The 22,943-nt window shown below is 38.8% G+C and overlaps 1 protein-coding gene across 3 annotated transcripts in view; it reads left to right on the top strand.

Annotated features, from left to right (window-relative positions):
- The window catches only part of LOC110453593, a 183,892-nt gene that overhangs the window by 22,760 nt on the left and 138,189 nt on the right, over positions 1 to 22,943 (top strand). Inside the window, exon 3 of one of the 3 annotated variants that reach the window (XR_002463296.1) lies at positions 9,324 to 10,436. The exons of the other annotated variants lie outside the window; for them this stretch is intronic. The gene's annotated coding sequence lies outside the window, so the exon portion shown is untranslated. Of the gene's footprint in view, positions 1 to 9,323; positions 10,437 to 22,943 lie in introns of those variants that run through there. 3 annotated transcript variants of the gene reach the window in all.

Below are 22,943 nucleotides of genomic sequence, written 5' to 3'. Positions count from 1 at the left end.
GGAGAATAGGGGGGATAATGTAGTCGTCCATCAATAGGCTATTGTCTATTATAAAGTTGAAGTATTGCTTTATAGTGTAAGCAATGTTTTGGACCATATTTTCATATTTTAGGGGCCAAAAACAGCTAAATTGGACTTAATTTAAGCTTTTGGATAAGTTTGAGGTTCAAGTGTTTGGGCAAGTTTTTTTGTGCTAGCAATGTTCTGAATTGTATTCTTAGGTCACCTGAGCTTTGCTCAAGTGACCTATTCCAATCACTTTCCGTCCGTCGTCGTGGGTCATGCGTAAACTTTTTACATTATCAACTTCTTCTCAAGAATCAGTGGATGGAATTTTTTCAAACTTGGTCAGAATCATCCTTGGTAGATGAGGCTACCAAATTGTAAAATTGGGATTCCTGCCCCAACCCTAGGGGCCAGGGCGGGGCCCAAAAGGGAAAATTAGCCAATATTTCAAAAATCTTCTTCTCCAGACTCAGAGGTATTACAGTCATTTTCTCTGCATGGATGGAAAGATCATCAGGGGCTTTATTTAAATTGTAAATTTCAGGACACCCGAGCTATCCGTTCTCCCTTGGGGAGGGGGTCAAGTTTACTATAGTTTATAAAGGGAAACCACACTTTTGGGTATATTTTGACAATTTTCTGTTGTAAATTGTTTTTACTTGGTGAGAATTATCCTTGAAAGAAGATGGTTTTAAATTGTAAAATTGGGATTCCTACCCCAACCCTAGGGGCCAGGGCGGGGCCTCAAAGGGAAATTTAACCAATATTTCAAAAATCTTTTTCCCCAGACTCAGAGTCCTATACTACAGTCATTTTTCTGCATAGATGGAAAAATCATCAGGGGCTTTATTTAAATTGTAAATTTCAGGACACCCGAGCTATCCGTTCTCCCTTGGGGAGGGGGTCAAGTTTACTACAGTTTATAAAGGGAAACCACACTTTTGGGTATATTTTGACAATTTTCTGTTGGAAATTATTTTTACTTGGTCAGAATCATCTTTGGTGGATGACAGTATCAAATTGTAAACTTGGAATTCCTGCCCTATCCCCAGGTGTTAGAGCGGGGCCCCAAAGGGAACATTTACAAATATTTTAATATTCTTATCCTTTGATGACATGACAAGTATTGTATTTCACTTAGTTTACATGCTGATTTCCACATCACATCTAAACAATAAAATAAAGCTACCAGTACCTATGATATAACTCAGGTGACCGCTAAGGCCCTTGGTCCTCTTGTCATTATTTTAGGGGCAAAACCTGGTTAGTTATACTTGGTTAAAGTTTTTGGGCAAGTGTTGGAACGGTCACCACGATCAATACGCTGTTGACTATTTCACGTTGGCTGGTCATCTCTTCTTACATGTTAAGGTACAGGAAAGTCTTGTTATATTGCCATCATTTGTTCAAAGAAATGTTGGCAATATAAAGGGGTTTGGCGATAAATTGAGGGAAACGTATAAGGAATTGTTTAGAAAAACATAACTAAGGGACCTGAAAATATGTTGGTGGTAAGTAAGGTGTCAAATGAAATGACGGGCATTATATCAAGGTCTTACTGTATGTTTTGTTTCTATTTATATTTGCTATTTTACAACATAAATCACCAATAGGCGAGCTATGCTGTTCTCCAACAGCTCTTGTTTTAGATTTGCTATTAACATTTAGCATGTCTGTAGGGTATGACTATAGGTAAGCCAGACATGGAAGGTATAGAAGGTCTCTGTATTACTAATGACATTCTATATTATACTTCCTTGTCTCAGCCTCACCCAATCATCAGCATGTACCAAACTCAACTTTCACCAAGCCTATCATCAACCTTAATATGGAACTTTCTCTACTAAGGTCACCAACATTTCTCATTGAACTTTCCAACATTTCTCATTCTACTTTCCAATTCTGCTTTCATATGGAACTTTCTATAGTTTGGCGAGTCAAACATTCTTAGGGAAGTTTCTGAAGTTTGGTCAGTCCAACATCTATAAGGAACTTTCTGAAGCTTGGTCAGTCAAACATTCTTAGGGAAATTTCTGAAGTTTGGTCAGTCCAAAATTTATAAGGAACTTTCTGAAGCTTGGTCAGTCAAACATTCATATGGAACTTTCTAAAGCTTGGTCAGTCCAGCATTCTTATTGAACTTTTAAGCTTGGTCAGTCAAACATTCTTATGGAACTTTTAAGTTTGGCGAGTCAAACATTCTTGGGGAAATTTCTGAATTTTTGTCAGTCCAACATTTATAAGGAACTTTCTAAAGCTTGGTCAGTCCAACATTCTTATGGAACTTTTAAGTTTGGCCAGCCAAACGTTCTTATGGAACTTTCTGAAGCTTGGTCAGTCAAACATTCCTAGGGAACTTTTAAGTTTGGTCAGGCCAACATCATTATGGATTTTTTTAAGCTTAGTCAAACATTCAGACCAACATTCAAGTAGAAATTTTTGGAGCTAAATCAGTATCTGAAATTGAGAACATATTCCTTATTTTCCCTTCATTTTGGTAAAATAAAGCAATTTGTTGCTAGAGTAAGCGGCATGCTTAGGTCAGGAAATCACTAACCAGACAGGATGCGACATACCATACTTAGATCTGTACTCCAAAGGTCATGGTCACAGCTTAAGTTCAAAGGTCAAATGGTGTAATGTTTGTCCAGATCATAGCCTTGAATAGTCCGAAATGATCTGGAGAAACCACCTATATATGTGTATCATGAGTTATGTCACATATGACTAGCAGGTACTTTATAAGCTAGGTCATGGTCAAACTAAGGTTTCCTGGTTCAAAACATAAGGCTTCTTCTGACCAGTAGTACTATCTGCTTAATGACAACATTATTTAAGTAACATTATATCATGGTACTATGTTATTGTCAAATTTGATGTAATTAGATCTGTTACCAAGGAAAGATATTTATTTACAATGTTGTGAAACTAGTTGAATAAGTATGTAACATGGAATACTTGATTAGGCATGTTATGCTTGTTTTTAGCTCACCTGTCCGAAGGACAAGTGAGCTTATGCCATGGCGCGGCGTCCGTCATCTGTCCGTCATCCGTCAACTTTTCCTAAAAATCGCTACTCGTCATAAACACCTGAGCAGATTTTGACCAAATTTGGTCAGAATCATTCTTAGGGGAAGTGGAACAAATTTTGTATAAATGGTTGGTCTGGCTCCCCTGGGGGCTGAGGGGCGGGGCCCGATAGGGGAAATAAAGCAAATTCTTGAAAATCCTTCTTCTGCTGTAGGAATGAAAGGATTTGTTCCATATTTGGTCTGAAGCATCCTTTGGGTAAAGGGGAACCAATTTTGTATAAACGGTGGGTCTGGCCCACCTGGGGGCTGAGGGGCCGTGCCAAATAGGGGAAATATAGCAAATTATTTAAAATCCTTCTTCTGTAGGAATGAAAGAATTTGTTCCATATTTGGTCTAGCATCCTTGTATGAAGGGGAACCAATTTTGTATAAACTTTGAGTCTGGCACTCCAGGGGCCTGAGGGGCGGGGCCCAATAGAGAAAACATAGCATATTATTTAAAATCCTTCTTATTCTGTAGGAATGAAAGGATTCGGTCCATATTTGGTGTGGAGCATCCTTGGGTAAAGGGGAACCAATTTTGTATAAAAGGTGGGTTTGACTCACCTGGAGGCTGAGGGGCGGGGTCCAATAGGAGAAATAAAGCAAATTCTTTAAATTCCTTCTTCTTCTGTAGGAATGAAAGGATTTGTTCCATATTCATTTAGTCTGAAGCATCCTTCGGTGAAGGGGAACCAATTTTGTATAAACCGTGGGTCTGTCCCCCCAGGGCCCTGAGGGGCGGGGCCCAATAGAGGAAACATAGCAAATTATTTAAAATCCTTCTTATTCTGTAGGAATTAAAGGATTTGTTCCATATTTGATCTGAGGCATCCTTTGGTAAAGGGGAACCAATTTTGTATAAACCATGGGTCTGGTCCCGCAGGGGCCTGAGGGGTGGGCCAAATAGGAGAAACATAGGAAATTATTCTTTAAAATCCTTCTCCTTCTGTAGAAATAAAAAGATTTCGTCCATATTTGGTGTGGAGCATCCTTGGGTAAAGGGGAACCAGTTTTGAATAAACGGTGGGTCTGGCCCACCTGGGGGCTGAGGGGGCGTGCCAAATACAGGAAACATAGCAAATTATTTAAAATCCTTCTTATTATGTAGGAATGAAAGGATTTGGTCCATATTTGGTGTGGAGCATCCTTGGGTGAAGGGGAACCAATTTTGTATAAACGGTGGGTCTGGCTCACCTGGAGACTGAGGGACGGGGTCCAATAGGGGAAACATAGCAAATTATCTAAAATCCTTCTTATTCTGTAGGAATGAAAGGATTTGTTCCATATTTGGTCTAGCATTCTTGGGTGAAGGGGAACCAATTTTGTATAAACAGTGGGTCTGGCCCCCTAGGGGCCTGAGGGGTGGGGCCAAAAGGGGGCAATTGGGCTATATTGATTTAAGCGACTTCTTCTCTGGAACTAAGAGATGGATATCAACCATATATGACTGGAAGAATCCCTCGGTAGTGGAGATTGTACAAATAGTTAAGCTGACCCCACAGGGGGCTGAGGGGCGTGGCCAATAGTGGGATATAAAGCTTTTTGCTACAAACGACTTCTTTTGTAGAACTTTGCACTGGATATCAACCATATTTGACTGGAAGCATCTCTAAGTGGTGGGGATTCAAACTTGTACATATGGTTGGGCTGAACCCCCCAGGGGGCCGAGGGGCTGAGGCAAAAGGGGGCAATTCGGCTATATTGCTATAAATTACTTCTTCTGTAGAATTATGCCATGGATATCGATTATATTTGGTAAGAAGCATTCAGCATTCATGGGAGGCAGGGGTTCAAAATTGTACAAATGGTGGGGCCAAAAAAAGATCCCTACGGTATGGTATAACCATATATACAATTATGGAGTATAAAGAGAAGAATGGACATTTGCTTCTAATGGCCGAGGGTCTGGCCCCACCCATTGAGACATAGTCCCTGGGTCATAACTTTGAAACGGTTATATCCCCACCCCAGAACTGTATATACAAATGCTTGGTATAAAGAGACAAAAGTAGTCTGGTATTAGAATAGACCCTTGGGTCTGACCGAAACCCTAGGGAACTAGTTTCTTAGCCACAGCTTGGAAACAGTTTAGATCCCCACCCTATAACAATGCATATATATAATTGCCGAGTATAAAGAAATGAATGCACATATGCTTCCAGGATGGCCTTGGGGTCTGCCCCACCCTTGGAGACTTAACCCCTGGGTCATAACTTTGAAATGGTTAAGATCCCCACCCCAAAACTATATATACAATTGTTTGGCATAAAGAGACGAATGCAGTCATGATATTAGAATTGACCCCAGGGTCTGCCCCACCCTTGCAGACTTAACCCCTGGGTCATAACTTTGAAACGGTTGAGATCCCCACCCCAAGACTATAAATAAAAATGCTGGACAAAAAGAGACGAATGCAGTTGTTTACCTTGGAAACCTCTCCCAGTTTGGTGGGCCATTGTTTACCTTGGAAACCTCTCCCAGTTTGGTGGTCCATTGTTTACCTTGGAAACCTCGCCTAGTTTGTTGGGCCATTGTTTACCTTGGAAACTTCGCCTAGTTTGTTGGGCCATTGCGTACCTTGGAAACCTCTCCCAGTTTGGTGGGCCATTGTTTACCTTGGAAACCTCTCCCAGTTTGGTGGGCCATTGTTTACCTTGGAAACCTCGCCCAGTTTGTTGGGCCATTGCGTACCTAGGAAACCTCGCCCAGTTTGGTGGGTCGTTGCGTACCTTGGAAGCCTCGCCTAGTTTGTTGGGCCATTGTTTACCTTGGAAACTTCGCCTAGTTTGTTGGTCCATAGCGTACCTTGGAAACCTCGCCCGGTTTGGTGGGTCGTTGCGTACCTTGGAAACCTCGCCTAGTTTGTTGGGCCATTATTTACCTAAAAAACCCTCGCCCAGTTTGGTGGGTCGTTCTTTACCTTTGAAACCTCGCCTGGTTTGTTGGGCCATTGCGTACCTTGGAAACCTCTCCCAGTTTGGTGGGCCATTGTTTACCTTGGAAACCTCGTCCAGTTTGGTGGGCCATTGTTTACCTTGGAAATCTTGCCCAGTTTGTTGGTCCATTGTTTACCTTGGAAACCTCGCCTAGTTTGTTGGGCCATTGCGTACCTTGGAAACCTCGCCTAGTTTGGTGGGCCATTGCTTACCTTGGAAACCTCGCCCAGTTTGTTGGGCCATTGTTTACCTTTGAAACCTAGCCTGGTTTGTTGGGCCATTGCGTACATAGGAAACCTCGCCCAGTTTGTTGGGCCATAGCGTACCTTGGAAACCTCGCCCGGTTTTGTGGGTCGTTGCGTACCTTGGAAACCTCTCCCAGTTTGGGGGGCCATTGTTTACCTTGGCAATCTTGCCCAGTTTGTTGGTCCATTGTTTACCTTGGAACCCTCGCCTAGTTTGTTGGGCCATTATTTACCTAAAAAACCTCGCCCAGTTTGGTGGGTCGTTCTTTACCTATGAAACCTCGCCTAGTTTGTTGGTCCATTGTGTACCTTGGAAACCTCGCTTAGTTTGTTGGGCCATTGCGTACCTTGGAAAACTCGCCCAGTTTGGTGGGTCGTTGCGTTCCTTGGAAACTTCGCCCAGTTTGGTGGGTCGTTGAGGAATCTAATGGTCAGTACATGTACAGCTCGGTGAATTGGCCTACAACCTTTTTGGCTCAAGGCCCAGCATAGTTGTGAAATGTTATTGTTTTTTACTGGTGACATATTGTAAGCTAGACATTTAACAGATAGCACTTGTTTTAAATTTTATTTGAACATTATTTTAGATTTGATGAAGTATCAAGATCGGACAAGATACATCGGGATAGACAATCTTAAGACACCATTTTTTAAGTGTTTTAATCAGACCATACAAGATAAACGCAGGCCAGATAGGTTTTATTTGAAAGGATTTATTGGAATTGGGAGTTGATTTTTTTTTTTTGTGGTAATGTGTGGACTACATTTGTAACAGTAAAAAATGAGGCAGGGGAATGATAGAGGTGGAGAATTTAACCGAAAATTTCTTGGAATATGTACAATATATCTACACAATACATATATGTTTATCTCACACTGTTAAGAGCTTTTGCATCTGTTGTATTTGAAAGATCTGTATCAGTAAAACTCTTGCCACATGTTGTAAAGGTTTTTCAGACAGTAGACTGAAGAAAAATAAGTTATGTAATAATCTTACTGATAAATACAACTTACATGAGTGATAGCTAGAGTGCCTTACAAAACTCCACAATCCAATTTCTAGATTGTTCTGTCTGGCAGTTTGGCAAGTTTTTCCCAAGTGTACAATTTTAAGTAAGTAATCAAATTGAATGTTTGACAGCATTAGTATGTACATGGGCCGTGCCTTTTTACACACTGTTCCATGTTGATGGTAACACCCTCTACAAATGCTGTATTACACCAGTGTTTTACTGATTCAATAGATACTATTCTCTGACAATTATAGTCCAGTTGAATCAATCATTATCTAGAAAAAATCTTTCGGATGAAAAATATTTCCTGTGATAAAAAGTGTGTTCCTCTGGTTCCTGTGCATAGACTGACAACAAGTTTTTAAATGTTATATAAATTCAGTGTTTTTTTGGAATGGATGTAAGACCTAAAGGTCATTTGTGTTGACCTTTAGATCAAGGGCAGATAATTCAAAACAGATCTCGCTTAATTTCCATAGATACAGGAGAGACAGTGAGAAATTAGTGATAATAAAATAATGAAGCTCCATATTGGGCTTTAACGTGTTACACATGTTACATAATTGACACTATAAGGAAAGTGTGAGGATTTAATATCTCGAGGGGTCCAGACACCGATTAATACTCTGGTCAACTTTTAACAGATTTTTTGTCTGTCTTTAACCTTGTTCATCATCTGCTCTATGTTTGCATCATATTCATTTTGTGTTATACAATTATAGCCTTCTGCTGTGGTCAATGTCTGGTTGTATCAACCCAAGAAAATTTAACTGAGGATTTAACCCATGGTTAACTTACCTTTTTTCTCCGGCTGATGAATAAACTATCTATCACACATCTAACACGCCTTCATTTGTATTATCTAACGAATATCTTTACTTTATACAAAAATATTTGTTTCATCCTTTTCAATTTCTTATGACTCATTGTATTTATCTTAATATCTGTTTTTTGGGTGACATATAGCATCACAATGTACCATACATTAATTAAAAGGTTTTTTCCCTGTATGATACTCACATTATTTGATTACCAACATTTCAACATTACATTGTATAAGTAATAATAAATCAACACCTCCAAAACAGAAAATTTGTGTCTTACAATTTTTTACAATCGTTTGATGAATTTTCATTGGCTCTACTTTGCTGATTGGAATATTTTCTTATTTTTCTGGTGATTGGATTATTTTCACATTTATTTTTAATCTAGCAACATAGAATTTAACTTTATGACATCCCAGTTGCTTTATAAATAGGGAGCCGCAGTGGCCAAGTGGTTAAGGCGTCTGACATTCTACTACCGACATACATGGGGCAGTCGCCAGGTACTGCCCGCTAGTCGGTGGTTTTTCTCCGGTGTTCCTCCACCAACAAAACCTGGCACATCCTTAATGAACATAGCTGTTAATAGGACGTAAATCACAAACAAACCAAACCAGCTTTGTTAATACTGTATAGGATGCTATTGTAACCTGGTGACGTGGGTGTGTATAGTAAAGATACTTTGTTATTAGTGGTTTATTAAAGGAAGAATTCAATGGAGTTCCATCACAAGAATCAGTTTACCAGAATAATTACGGTAGAGGTGCACTTGCTGTAGGTTTGGGGTAGATACTAGTCTATGTGAACTGTTGATCACTTCGCCTGTAAGTGTGAAAGGTAGCTGTAATTACAATAATTAATACCTCCTGTCATATGGATTGTGGTCATAATTCTCATAGTTCTAAATGTAAAACAGTCTAATACATCCTGCCTTCTCTGGTCTTTTTAGGAAAAAGAAAATTGTCTGCTTTTTCTCTGCCAATTACTCTGCTGGTGAATACCTTCATATAGATAATTACCATATAGACCAACATTACCTACGTGTGAAAAGCCTACATACCTAATTTAATTTAATTTTTCGAGAAGAAGCATGGAAGAAAATCAATAAATGTAACATTTTGTCTCATCCTCAGCATGTAATAGTCTCGCATATCATATGAGCTAGAATTTTTCTGACATAATTGCTAGTATTCATTTGCATATAAGGTATAAAATTTTTTTACAGTATATGGATGAGTTCCTGTTACAGAGGAAGTGTTATCGCCAGCAACAATCAGATATGATTTAAGGGTATTGTGTCAGCAGATTAACACAGCCAGTTTTGGACAGATGTAATTATGACTGCATTCATGCACAAAAGGAAGTAATAAATTGAGGATTAATCTTCATCACCATAGGAAAATATGTAACATAACAGGTGCTTGTTCCCTGGCACCAGACTGACGGACATTGGAGGCCAGTTACAGGCAGGTTAACTATGTAATCATTGGCCTATCAGTGTTACAGTGGTATGGACCATCTCCTCTACACCATCTTGACATATCTATTGATAAATGTTAGCAAAGGAACTAGACAAATTGAACTATTTTCAAACATTTATTGTTATACCATTAAAGAGAAACAGTTTTTGGAATTCAAATCTGAAACAACTTAGTGGAGGAGTGATTGTGGAAATAAGTGTTAGCTAAAATTAGATAATACAGTTTACCCTTTGACCTGTCTGAAGTGAACTTTGACTGCAAGGTCACATTGTACCCTCCAGTGTGAAAGAATGTTTGCAAAATTTAAACACCTACATATAGTAAGTAACACTCACAATGAACACACTTATTTCAAACTCTGGCCTATTAGAGAAAATAATTGTTCATGGCAATAGTTTCTTGAGCATCTATCAGCAAACGTGGTCCCAAATTTTGCTATAGTATGGTGAATATTTAGGTCGCATCAGGGTTGTCGTAAAAAATATTGGTCGACTGAGTGTTGTTATTAACAGTGTATTTAGTTAATTTTGATAACTTTTATACATTGTCACAATGATGATGTGTGAGGAAAATCAGTGTTACACAGGTCACAGTTATATGTAATAGAACACTTGAACAAAGGTCACAAATATGAAATGCAAGGGAGATAACTGATATCAAATTAGGAATTTTGTATTTGTATTTTCCTTTGGTTTTCTTCTTTTCTTTTTGGTGCTGTAAGCAGGTATAAAGGTGTGTATGTTAAATATTGAATTGAAATGAATAAAAATTGATAACACATTGATCATGTGTCAAATATGATTGAAAAGATAATTTCCTGGAAAACAAGACCTTAGGAAAAGAGAGGTAAAATCAATTTAGTTTGGTTAATTTGGAACTATCACATTATAACAGAAAGCCATGAATCTTCAATATTTGCCCTGTAGCTTATTAAAAGGTTGATTAATACATTGTGGTTATATCAACAAGTTGTCATGGTAACGGCCAATGTTTTGGTATACTTTTTGATTGAAAATGTGTGAACATTTGTTTCAGCTATTTAGCACTCATCAGTAACTGTCTTATTCAAAATTACAGTCACAGGTTCCTTTTCCTCATTTTATCTTATACAAATTCTTTTACACATATTGAATAATTTGGCTGAACTTAAAAATATGGAGTTGATCATCAAAAACCTGACTTCTCCTTACCCTATGATGGAGTATAGGTCTTAAGGCTGTACAAAACTTACATGTTGATTGAATGGCTTAGTTCTGTATCTACATATTGAAAATGTTTTATGTCAAACAAGTAAAGATAGAACTGTCTGCCATTTATGGAACAAATAAATGATCAGAATTATAATGGCAGGAACCATTTAACAAATAAAAACCATGATAATCAGTCTCTCTATCATAGGTCTTATACATATCAAGTTTTAATTTAACATGTAAATCTTATGTCAGCTTTTGAAGATTTTCATTTAGAGATTTGTTTTAGGGTAAACAATTACCTTCAAAATCAGCAGGTGTGCACAAATTGGGTAGTTAGTAATGCCTATATTATCATACAGAGCTTACCTGTATGGTGGGGTCAAGGTCAGTTGATGTTTGTCGTTATCCTCGACAGGTATTTAATTGAATGTTGAGGACGGGCTAACTAAGTGCCTAAGAGCTATAAATTTCATTCCAGTGTTTGAACATTTCGGCCTGTCATTAATACAAGCTAAATGCATGACAGATCAGCAATCTGTTGTGATGAAATGGCCGTCAAGAGCGACTTACTGATAACCTGTTATCAAATACCCCCGATATTTCTTATCTACTGAAATCCTACCCAAAGTCCTGCCAAATGTTAGTCTAATTTGTTATCAAATTCTGGTAGGGGAGTTTTAAATCAAATCCTTTTTTAAAATCTCTGTGTTTGTATCTGCCAGTTAATAGCTTTAAGAATGTTGGGAACAATTTTCAAACTCTAAAACTTAATTACAAATATGCTTAAAGATTCTTTTCAAAATGGATATAATTAAATTGTGTTTACTTAAGGTATTGATAAATTTTCACAATCAAAATGGAATTTTTGACATTAATTTCATAGGTTGGCAATATGAAAGATAAGATGCGTAATTATATTTGAGTACGAGCTATTAGTGAGATTTATACAAGTACCTAGTGGGACTCCTGCTTCAGACTCAGATACAATGAACGACATTGAATGAAGTGTTAATATGATCATTTAAAACAGCCGTGGTAAGCAGTTAAGACTTTAGAAATGATCTAGATATGATACAGAAAAGTAATGAAGGACAATTTACAAGGGTCCTTAGCAATTTTAATGTGGTTAAGGTGCAAGTTCTTTCCAAAATTTGTTATTTTATATTTTAAGTTTTTGAATATGCCATTATTTGTTACGAGAGAACACTGAATAGGTGACTAAGATGTGGAGGCCTCCATTGTCACATTTCAACAGGTTCACATCTAGATACTAAGATGTGGAGGCCTCCATTGTCACAATTCAACAGGTTCATATCTAGATACTAAGATGTGGAGGCCTCCATTGTCACAATTCAACAGGTTCATATCTAGATACTAAGATGTGGAGGCCTCCATTGTCACAATTCAACAGGTTCATATCTAGATACTAAGATGTGGAGGCCTCCATTGTCACAATTCAACAGGTTCATATCTAGATACTAAGATGTGGAGGCCTCCATTGTCACAATTCAACAGGTTCATATCTAGATACTAAGATGTGGAGGCCTCCATTGTCACAATTCAACAGGTTCATATCTAGATACTAAGATGTGGAGGCCTCCATTGTCACAATTCAACAGGTTCATATCTAGATACTAAGATGTGGAGGCCTCCATTGTCACAATTCAACAGGTTCATATCTAGATACTAAGATGTGGAGGCCTCCATTGTCACAATTCAACAGGTTCATATCTAGATACTAAGATGTGGAGGCCTCCATTGTCACAATTCAACAGGTTCATATCTAGATACTAAGATGTGGAGGCCTCCATTGTCACAATTCAACAGGTTCATATCTAGATACTAAGATGTGGAGGCCTCCATTGTCACAATTCAACAGGTTCATATCTAGATACTAAGATGTGGAGGCCTCCATTGTCACAATTCAACAGGTTCATATCTAGATACTAAGATGTGGAGGCCTCCATTGTCACAATTCAACAGGTTCATATCTAGATACTAAGATGTGGAGGCCTCCATTGTCACAATTCAACAGGTTCATATCTAGATACTAAGATGTGGAGGCCTCCATTGTCACAATTCAACAGGTTCATATCTAGATACTAAGATGTGGAGGCCTCCATTGTCACAATTCAACAGGTTCATATCTAGATACTAAGATGTGGAGGCCTCCATTGTCACAATTCAACAGGTTCATATCTAGATACTAAGATGTGGAGGCCTCCATTGTCACAATTCAACAGGTTCATATCTAGATACTAAGATGTGGAGGCCTCCATTGTCACAATTCAACAGGTTCATATCTAGATACTAAGATGTGGAGGCCTCCATTGTCACAATTCAACAGGTTCATATCTAGATACTAAGATGTGGAGGCCTCCATTGTCACAATTCAACAGGTTCATATCTAGATACTAAGATGTGGAGGCCTCCATTGTCACAATTCAACAGGTTCATATCTAGATACTAAGATGTGGAGGCCTCCATTGTCACAATTCAACAGGTTCATATCTAGATACTAAGATGTGGAGGCCTCCATTGTCACAATTCAACAGGTTCATATCTAGATACTAAGATGTGGAGGCCTCCATTGTCACAATTCAACAGGTTCATATCTAGATACTAAGATGTGGAGGCCTCCATTGTCACAATTCAACAGGTTCATATCTAGATACTAAGATGTGGAGGCCTCCATTGTCACAATTCAACAGGTTCATATCTAGATACTAAGATGTGGAGGCCTCCATTGTCACAATTCAACAGGTTCATATCTAGATACTAAGATGTGGAGGCCTCCATTGTCACAATTCAACAGGTTCATATCTAGATACTAAGATGTGGAGGCCTCCATTGTCACAATTCAACAGGTTCATATCTAGATACTAAGATGTGGAGGCCTCCATTGTCACAATTCAACAGGTTCATATCTAGATACTAAGATGTGGAGGCCTCCATTGTCACAATTCAACAGGTTCATATCTAGATACTAAGATGTGGAGGCCTCCATTGTCACAATTCAACAGGTTCATATCTAGATACTAAGATGTGGAGGCCTCCATTGTCACAATTCAACAGGTTCATATCTAGATACTAAGATGTGGAGGCCTCCATTGTCACAATTCAACAGGTTCATATCTAGATACTAAGATGTGGAGGCCTCCATTGTCACAATTCAACAGGTTCATATCTAGATACTAAGATGTGGAGGCCTCCATTGTCACAATTCAACAGGTTCATATCTAGATACTAAGATGTGGAGGCCTCCATTGTCACAATTCAACAGGTTCATATCTAGATACTAAGATGTGGAGGCCTCCATTGTCACAATTCAACAGGTTCATATCTAGATACTAAGATGTGGAGGCCTCCATTGTCACAATTCAACAGGTTCATATCTAGATACTAAGATGTGGAGGCCTCCATTGTCACAATTCAACAGGTTCATATCTAGATACTAAGATGTGGAGGCCTCCATTGTCACAATTCAACAGGTTCATATCTAGATACTAAGATGTGGAGGCCTCCATTGTCACAATTCAACAGGTTCATATCTAGATACTAAGATGTGGAGGCCTCCATTGTCACAATTCAACAGGTTCATATCTAGATACTAAGATGTGGAGGCCTCCATTGTCACAATTCAACAGGTTCATATCTAGATACTAAGATGTGGAGGCCTCCATTGTCACAATTCAACAGGTTCATATCTAGAATCATAGGTCGCGATGTGCTGTTTTCTTGTCCCATCAACCAAACAACAGGTAATTAGAATTTTGAAAATAATTCCGTGACTTTTCGTGTGTGTTCTTGAATGAGTTCTGTTTTTTGGTCAATTAAAGAACATTTTCTAACTGCCTTACATATTTCTTACTTAAGGAATGTACAAAAAATAACCGATAACATTTTGGCAGAATTTGGTCTTTATTGTCCATGTCTTGGTCCTAAAAAGTTGATGATATATTTCTAGGTCAGTTTTAAAATGACTGTGGGATGTGATTAGATATTTAAGACATTTTTTTCCAGGTACACTACGTATATTTTCCCCTTGTTCCTTTTGTGTTCTTTAGTAAGTGTTGCCTATTTCCTAGATTTGGTAGTTAAGAACACCAGAGAAACACAAAATAAGAACCTTTGGACTTTTATTTGTTATTAATGAAATGAGAACTGAGACAGAGAAGTGACCTATGACACAACCTTGTCAAATAGTCACTTTCTGCTAAAGGTTAAATGGCAAAGGGTCAAATAAAAATCCATTTCTATTGCAGTGAATTTTCAAAGTCAAATTAAAGTCAGTTTACAAAAGATCGTTAACCTGTCGTCAGAATGGTGTTGTGTTGCCACGTCAAGGTAGGGACATTTCTGTGTGATTGAACTTTGATGTTGTCCTAATAAGTCAATGTTTGGCCCCTTCATCTGTATAGTCACTATGGTCATTTATTTGACTGATGCATTCCATATAAAACATTTAAAGTCCTCCACAACTATCAACATTGTAAGGCTGCTTCAACTAATAAAAAGTCTTCTCCAACAAACACATTGTAAGGCTGCTTCAACTTGTAAAAGTCCTCCCTCCCCAACAAACACATTGTAAGGCTGCTTCAACATGTAAAAGTCCTCCCTCCCAAACAAACACATTGTAAGGCTGCTTCAACTTGTAAAAGTCCTCCCCCACAACACATCGAAGGCTGCTTCAACTTGTTAAAGTCCTCCCTCCCCAACAACACAATGTAAGACTGCTTCAACTTGTAAAAGACCTTCCTCTCTAACCACTCATTTCAAGACTGCTTCAACTTTTGAAAGTCCTCCCTCCCCAACAACACATTACATGGCTGCTTCAACTTTGAAAGTCCTCCCAAACAACAAATTGCAAGGTGGCTTCAACTTGTGAAAGTCCTCCCTCCTCAACAACTCATTGCAAGGCTGCTTTAACTTTTGAAAGTCCTCCCCATCAACCCATTGCAAGGCTGCTTCAACTGATGAAAGTCCTCCCCAACAAACACATTGTAAGGCTGCTTCAACCTGTGAAAGTTCTCCCCAACAACACATTGCAAGGCTTCAACATGTGAATGTTTTTCCCAACAAACACATTGTAAGGCTGCTTCAACTTGTAAAAGTTCTCCCTCCCCGATAAACACATTGTAAGGCTGCTCCAACATGTAAAAGTCCTTCTTACCCTACAAACACATTATAAGGCTGCTTCAACTTGTAAAAGACCTCCCTCCCCAAAAAACACATTGTAAGGCTGCTTAACTTGTAAAAGTCCTCCCTCCCCAACAAACACATCAAAGGCTGCTTCAACTTGTAAAAGTTCTCCCTCCCCGACAAACACATTGCAAGGCTGCTCCAACATGTAAAAGTCCTCCTTCTCCTACAAACACATTGTAAGGCTGCTTCAACTTGTAAAAGACCTCCCTCCCCAACAAACATATTGTAAGGCTGCTTAACTTGTAAAAGTCCTCCCTCCCAAACAAACACATTGTAAGGCTGCTTTAACGTGTAAAAGTCCTCCCCCACAACACATTGTAAGGCTGCTTCAACTTGTAAAAGTCCTCCCTCCCAAACAACACAATGTAAGACTGCTTCAACTTGTAAAAGTCCTCCCTCCCCAACAACACAATGTAAGACTGCTTCAACTTGTAAAAGACCTTCCTCTCTACAACATGCTTCAACATGTGAATGTTTTTCCCAACAAACACATTGTAAGGCTGCTTCAACTTGTAAAAGTCCTCCCTCCCCAACAAACACATTGTAAGGCTGCTTCAACTTGTAAAAGTCCTCCCACCCCAACAAATACATCGAAGGCTGCTTCAACTTGTAAAAGACCTCCCTCCCCAACAAACACATTGAAGGCTGCTTCAACTTATAAAAGTCCTCCTTCCCCAACAAACACATTGTAAGGCTGCTTCAACTTGTAAAAGTCCTCCCTCCCCAACAAACACATTGTAAGGCTGCTTCAACTTGTAAAAGTCCTCCCACCCCAACAAATACATCGAAGGCTGCTTCAACTTGTAAAAGACCTCCCTCCCCAACAAACACATTGAAGGCTGCTTCAACTTATAAAAGTCCTCCTTCCCCAACAAACACATTGTAAGGCTGCTTCAACTTGTAAAAGTCCTCCCTCCCCAACAAACACATTGTAAGGCTGCTTCAACTTGTAAAAGTCCTCCCACCCCAACAAATACATCGAAGGCTGCTTCAACTTGTAAAAGACCTCCCTCCCCAACAAACACATTGAAGGCTGCTTCAACTTATAAAAGTCCTCCTTCCCCAACAAACACATTGTAAGGCTGCTTCAACTTGTAAAAGTCCTCCCTCCCCAACAAACACATTGTAAGGCTGCTTCAACTTGTAAAAGTCCTCCCACCCCAACAAATACATCGAAGGCTGCTTCAACTTGTAAAAGACCTCCCTCCCCAACAAACACATTGAAGGCTGCTTCAACTTATAAAAGTCCTCCTTCCCCAACAAACACATTGTAAGGCTGCTTCAACTTGTGAAAGTCCTCCCTCCTCAACAACTCATTGCAAGGCTGCTTCAACTGATGAAAGGCCTCCCCAACAAACACATTGTATGGCTGCTTCAACTTGTGAAAGTTTTCCTTCAACAAACAAATTGTAAGGCTGCTTAAACTTGTTAAAGTCCTCCCTCCTCAACAAACACATTGTAAGGCTGCTTCAACTTGTGAAAGTTCTCCCCAACAACACACTGAAAGGCTGCTTCAACATGTGAATGTTTTTCCCAACAAACACATTGTAAGGCTGCTTCAACTTGTAAAAGTTCTCCCTCCCCAACAAACACATCAAAGGCTGCTTCAACTTGTAAAAGTCCTCCCTCCCCAACAAACACATTGTAAGGCTGCTTCAACTTGTAAAAGTCCTCCCTCCCCAACAAACACATCGAAGGCTGCTTCAACTTGTAAAAGTCCTCCCTCCCCAACAAACACATTGTAAGGCTGCTTCAACTTGTAAAAGTCCTCCCACCCCAACAAATACATCGAAGGCTGCTTCAACTTGTAAAAGACCTCCCTCCCCAACAAACACATTGAAGGCTGCTTCAACTTATAAAAGTCCTCCTTCCCCAACAAACACATTGTAAGGCTGCTTCAACTTGTAAAAGTCCTCCCTCCCCAACAAACACATTGTAAGGCTGCTTCAACTTGTAAAAGTCCTCCCACCCCAACAAATACATCGAAGGCTGCTTCAACTTGTAAAAGACCTCCCTCCCCAACAAACACATTGAAGGCTGCTTCAACTTATAAAAGTCCTCCTTCCCCAACAAACACATTGTAAGGCTGCTTCAACTTGTAAAAGTCCTCCCTCCCCAACAAACACATTGTAAGGCTGCTTCAACTTGTAAAAGTCCTCCCACCCCAACAAATACATCGAAGGCTGCTTCAACTTGTAAAAGACCTCCCTCCCCAACAAACACATTGAAGGCTGCTTCAACTTATAAAAGTCCTCCTTCCCCAACAAACACATTGTAAGGCTGCTTCAACTTGTAAAAGTCCTCCCTCCCCAACAAACACATTGTAAGGCTGCTTCAACTTGTAAAAGTCCTCCCACCCCAACAAATACATCGAAGGCTGCTTCAACTTGTAAAAGACCTCCCTCCCCAACAAACACATTGAAGGCTGCTTCAACTTATAAAAGTCCTCCTTCCCCAACAAACACATTGTAAGGCTGCTTCAACTTGTGAAAGTCCTCCCTCCTCAACAACTCATTGCAAGGCTGCTTCAACTGATGAAAGGCCTCCCCAACAAACACATTGTATGGCTGCTTCAACTTGTGAAAGTTTTCCTTCAACAAACAAATTGTAAGGCTGCTTAAACTTGTTAAAGTCCTCCCTCCTCAACAAACACATTGTAAGGCTGCTTCAACTTGTGAAAGTTCTCCCCAACAACACACTGAAAGGCTGCTTCAACATGTGAATGTTTTTCCCAACAAACACATTGTAAGGCTGCTTCAACTTGTAAAAGTCCTCCCTCCCCAACAAACACATTGTAAGGCTGCTTCAACTTGTAAAAGTCCTCCCACCCCAACAAATACATCGAAGGCTGCTTCAACTTGTAAAAGACCTCCCTCCCCAACAAACACATTGAAGGCTGCTTCAACTTATAAAAGTCCTCCTTCCCCAACAAACACATTGTAAGGCTGCTTCAACTTGTGAAAGTCCTCCCTCCTCAACAACTCATTGCAAGGCTGCTTCAACTGATGAAAGGCCTCCCCAACAAACACATTGTATGGCTGCTTCAACTTGTGAAAGTTTTCCTTCAACAAACAAATTGTAAGGCTGCTTAAACTTGTTAAAGTCCTCCCTCCTCAACAAACACATTGTAAGGCTGCTTCAACTTGTGAAAGTTCTCCCCAACAACACACTGAAAGGCTGCTTCAACATGTGAATGTTTTTCCCAACAAACACATTGTAAGGCTGCTTCAACTTGTGAAAGTTTTCCTTCAACAAACAAATTGTAAGGCTGCTTCATCTTGTAAAAGTTCTCCCTCCCCAACAACTACATTGAAGGCTGCCTCAACTTGTAAAAGTCCTCCCTCCGCAACAAACACATTGTAAGGCTGCTTAACCTTGTAAAAGTCCTCCCCCCCCAACAAATACATCGAAGTCTGCTTCAACTTGTAAAAGGCCTCCCACCCCAACAAAGACATCGAAGGCTGCTTCAACTTGTAAAAGACCTCCCTCCCCAACAAATACATTGAAGGCTGCTTCAACTTATAAAAGTCCTCCTTCTCCAACAAACACATTGTAAGGCTGCTTAAACTTGTAAAAGTCCTCCCTCCCCAACAAACACATCAAAGGCTGCTTCAACTTGTAAAAGTCCTCCCTCCCGAACAAACACATCAAAGGCTGCTTCAACTTGTAAAAGTCCTCCCTCCCCAACAAACACATTGTAAGGCTGCTTCAACTTGTAAAAGTCCTCCCTCCCCAACAAATACAATGAAGGCTGCTTCAACTTGTAAAATTCCTCCATCCCCAACAAACACATCAAAGGCTGCTCCAGCATGTAAAAGTCCTCCCTCCCCAACAAACACATTGCAAGGCTGCTATAACTTGTAAAGTGCTCAGTAACAAACAATCACATTGTAAAGAAGGATAAGTACAGTTTTCTCTACGCTGCAACATGCTTTGAAGTGAAATGCATTATATTCGAAAGGTCAAACGCAGCAAGATTTCAAGGTTAAGTTCAATACATCTTTAATCGTTTCAGACACCAGAACTTATAATTTCACCTTCTTTAACTATAGCTTATAATAATGAAAATGTCCACTGTCTTTTTATCCAATTTAAAAAAGTTTTTAAACCGATAAATTTCAACATGATAATATACCAGAAGCAGTGCCTACCATTGGGAAAAAAACCTCAAGAAAACTCATTACAGCTTTGTTATAAGTTAGCACTGACTAATGGTACAGCAATAGAGGAGCGTTCTGTCTAATATTTATGTAAAAAGCCATCAATTATTTCAAATTTACCTCTAAGGATTGATTACATTTTTCCCGGTATCTTTCCAATCCTATCGTCACAGAATTCAATTGTCTAGGTAGAAATAAAAATAAAACTGACCAAAATTCATTAAGTGTTTTGTGTTTGTGTTGATACCGGCCGACTTGCTGGACTTTGTTGTACCCCTATAATTTCTGCTGGAGGAAGGTACCCTCATTCCATGGCACTGTCATTACAGAGGTAATTAGGCTCCATGCAAGCATCCTCAGGGGAAGTGGCTTCACAAGGCATGAAATACACACAGCTCAATTATCTGTACCTACATCACTGGAAGACCGGCCTAATTAAATCACTTTGCTCATAAGAACATTCCTTCATTTCTTCTTCCCTTGTCTAGACAATTAGGGAATTAACAGTTTCAGAACCCTTATTTCTTATATAGCAATTTCAAAATGACTTATTTTATTAGACCTAGTAAGTAACTTGACCTTTTACATGGAAATGTAGGTAGCTGTACAAATTAAAAAGAAAATTGATTTCCTGGAAGGAACGAACAATCTACGGTGGTTTTCATCAACGATTCCAGTCAACCAAAAACATGGAAAGATAGTTGTGTTAAATCATCATCTCAACATAATGACAAATGGTCCTGAAAGTGATCTCTGTATCTGTGACAGCTGTGACGTCGACAAAACAACTTAGAGGCTAGGATTGCCAGATGGTTTACCAAACATTTTTATCTTATATATGACACCGTTACAAAACAATGGTTTTCAGCCTGTAGTGTTTGATACTCCTGACCATTCCATATAATGGACCCTGTCTACAAGGACCACTGGACTGACTGAGACTTACTTTGAATACATGATCGTTTTACATAGTAACTCAAACGAATGTTTATGACGAAATGGATTAAAATCAATTCTTATATCGATTCTCAAAAATTAAAAATATCAATTTCCTATACCATTGTCACTCACCATGATGACATGATACACAAGAGTTCAGAAATAACTCGGCCATATCAAGCATTCATTAATTACGTAAGTAAAACCTCAAAGCATTGAACTTTATCAGATTGACATAGGAAATTATCACATGGAGATATAATTGTTCATTCAAATTGGAAAGTGCTTAAATTACAATCTGGTTAAAAAATAGGGTCCAAGTTAAACATACTTGATCACACTTTAAGTAAGGATGAAAGAATTTTGTTTGGAAGCAGATTTAGACAGCCTGTGTATTTCTGAATATATTCCTGTAGTATCTTTTACTGTTAAGTCTTATGTGGTGTCTTGACTGATATTTGTGGGTAAAAAATAAATAAAAAAAACTGAAAAAATCTTTATTTAAATTAGAGTTTCCCGAAGTAAAAACTCCAATGAATGAGCTGCTGTTGGTTGAAGAATAGTTTTACTACTAAGAATGACCATTTAATGCACAATATGTTTTTGGAACAAAGAAGGATTTCCTCAAGTAAGTACATAGGCTTACTGTAAACTATTTAGTTATTATAGGGCTGTCTCACTACTAACTGCTCTAGTCTAGATCTAACCAGCTTAAGTTGAGTATATGTTGGGAAGTCAATCATTGATGGAAAGTTTAGGTACGTACAGTTAGGAGTGCTAAGATTTCCATTTACATATGTTCGAAAAGGATGGATGAGGTATATTTGTACTTAAACTAAATTTGCATTTCAGTCCTAAAGATATCTGATCAGCCTGAATATTTTGAAATTAGTAAACAAATGTACATGTCATTAGTATATATTGCTGTCACAAAAATAAAAAGAGTCATAAATTTGGGGTTTGAAATGATCCATTGTAGTTATGTTATTCATCCATAAATTTGGACTAAATATCACAAACAAAAGCACTGGACATAAACACAAACAGAAGCACTGGACATAACACAATCAAAAGCACTGGACATAAACACAAACAAAAGCACTGGACATAAACACAAACAGAAGCACTGGACATAACACAATCAAAAGCACTGGACATAAACACAAACAAAAGCACTGGACATAAACACAAACAGAAGCACTGGACATAACACAATCAAAAGCACTGGACATAAACACAAACAAAAGCACTGGACATAAACACAAACAGAAGCACTGGACATAACACAATCAAAAGCACTGGACATAAACACAAACAAAAGCACTGGACATAAACACAAACAGAAGCACTGGACATAACACAATCAAAAGCACTGGACATAAACACAAACAAAAGCACTGGACATAAACACAAACAGAAGCACTGGACATAACACAAACAAAAGCACTGGACATAAACACAAACAAAAGCACTGGACATAAACACAAACAGAAGCACTGGACATAACACAATCAAAAGCACTGGACATAAACACAAACAAAAGCACTGGACATAAACACAAACAGAAGCACTGGACATAACACAATCAAAAGCACTGGACATAAACACAAACAAAAGCACTGGACATAAACACAAACAGAAGCACTGGACATAACACAATCAAAAGCACTGGACATAAACACAAACAAAAGCACTGGACATAAACACAAACAGAAGCACTGGACATAACACAATCAAAAGCACTGGACATAAACACAAACAAAAGCACTGGACATAAACACAAACAGAAGCACTGGACATAACACAATCAAAAGCACTGGACATAAACACAAACAGAAGCACTGGACATAAACACAATCAAAAGCAC

Source organism: Mizuhopecten yessoensis, unplaced genomic scaffold (genome assembly GCF_002113885.1).
Source record: "Mizuhopecten yessoensis strain PY_sf001 unplaced genomic scaffold, ASM211388v2 scaffold7473, whole genome shotgun sequence".
Taxonomy (NCBI): Eukaryota; Metazoa; Mollusca; class Bivalvia; order Pectinida; family Pectinidae; genus Mizuhopecten; species Mizuhopecten yessoensis.
The sequence above is the reverse complement of the archived record's forward strand: the minus strand, read 5'-3'. Positions and strand labels throughout refer to the sequence as shown.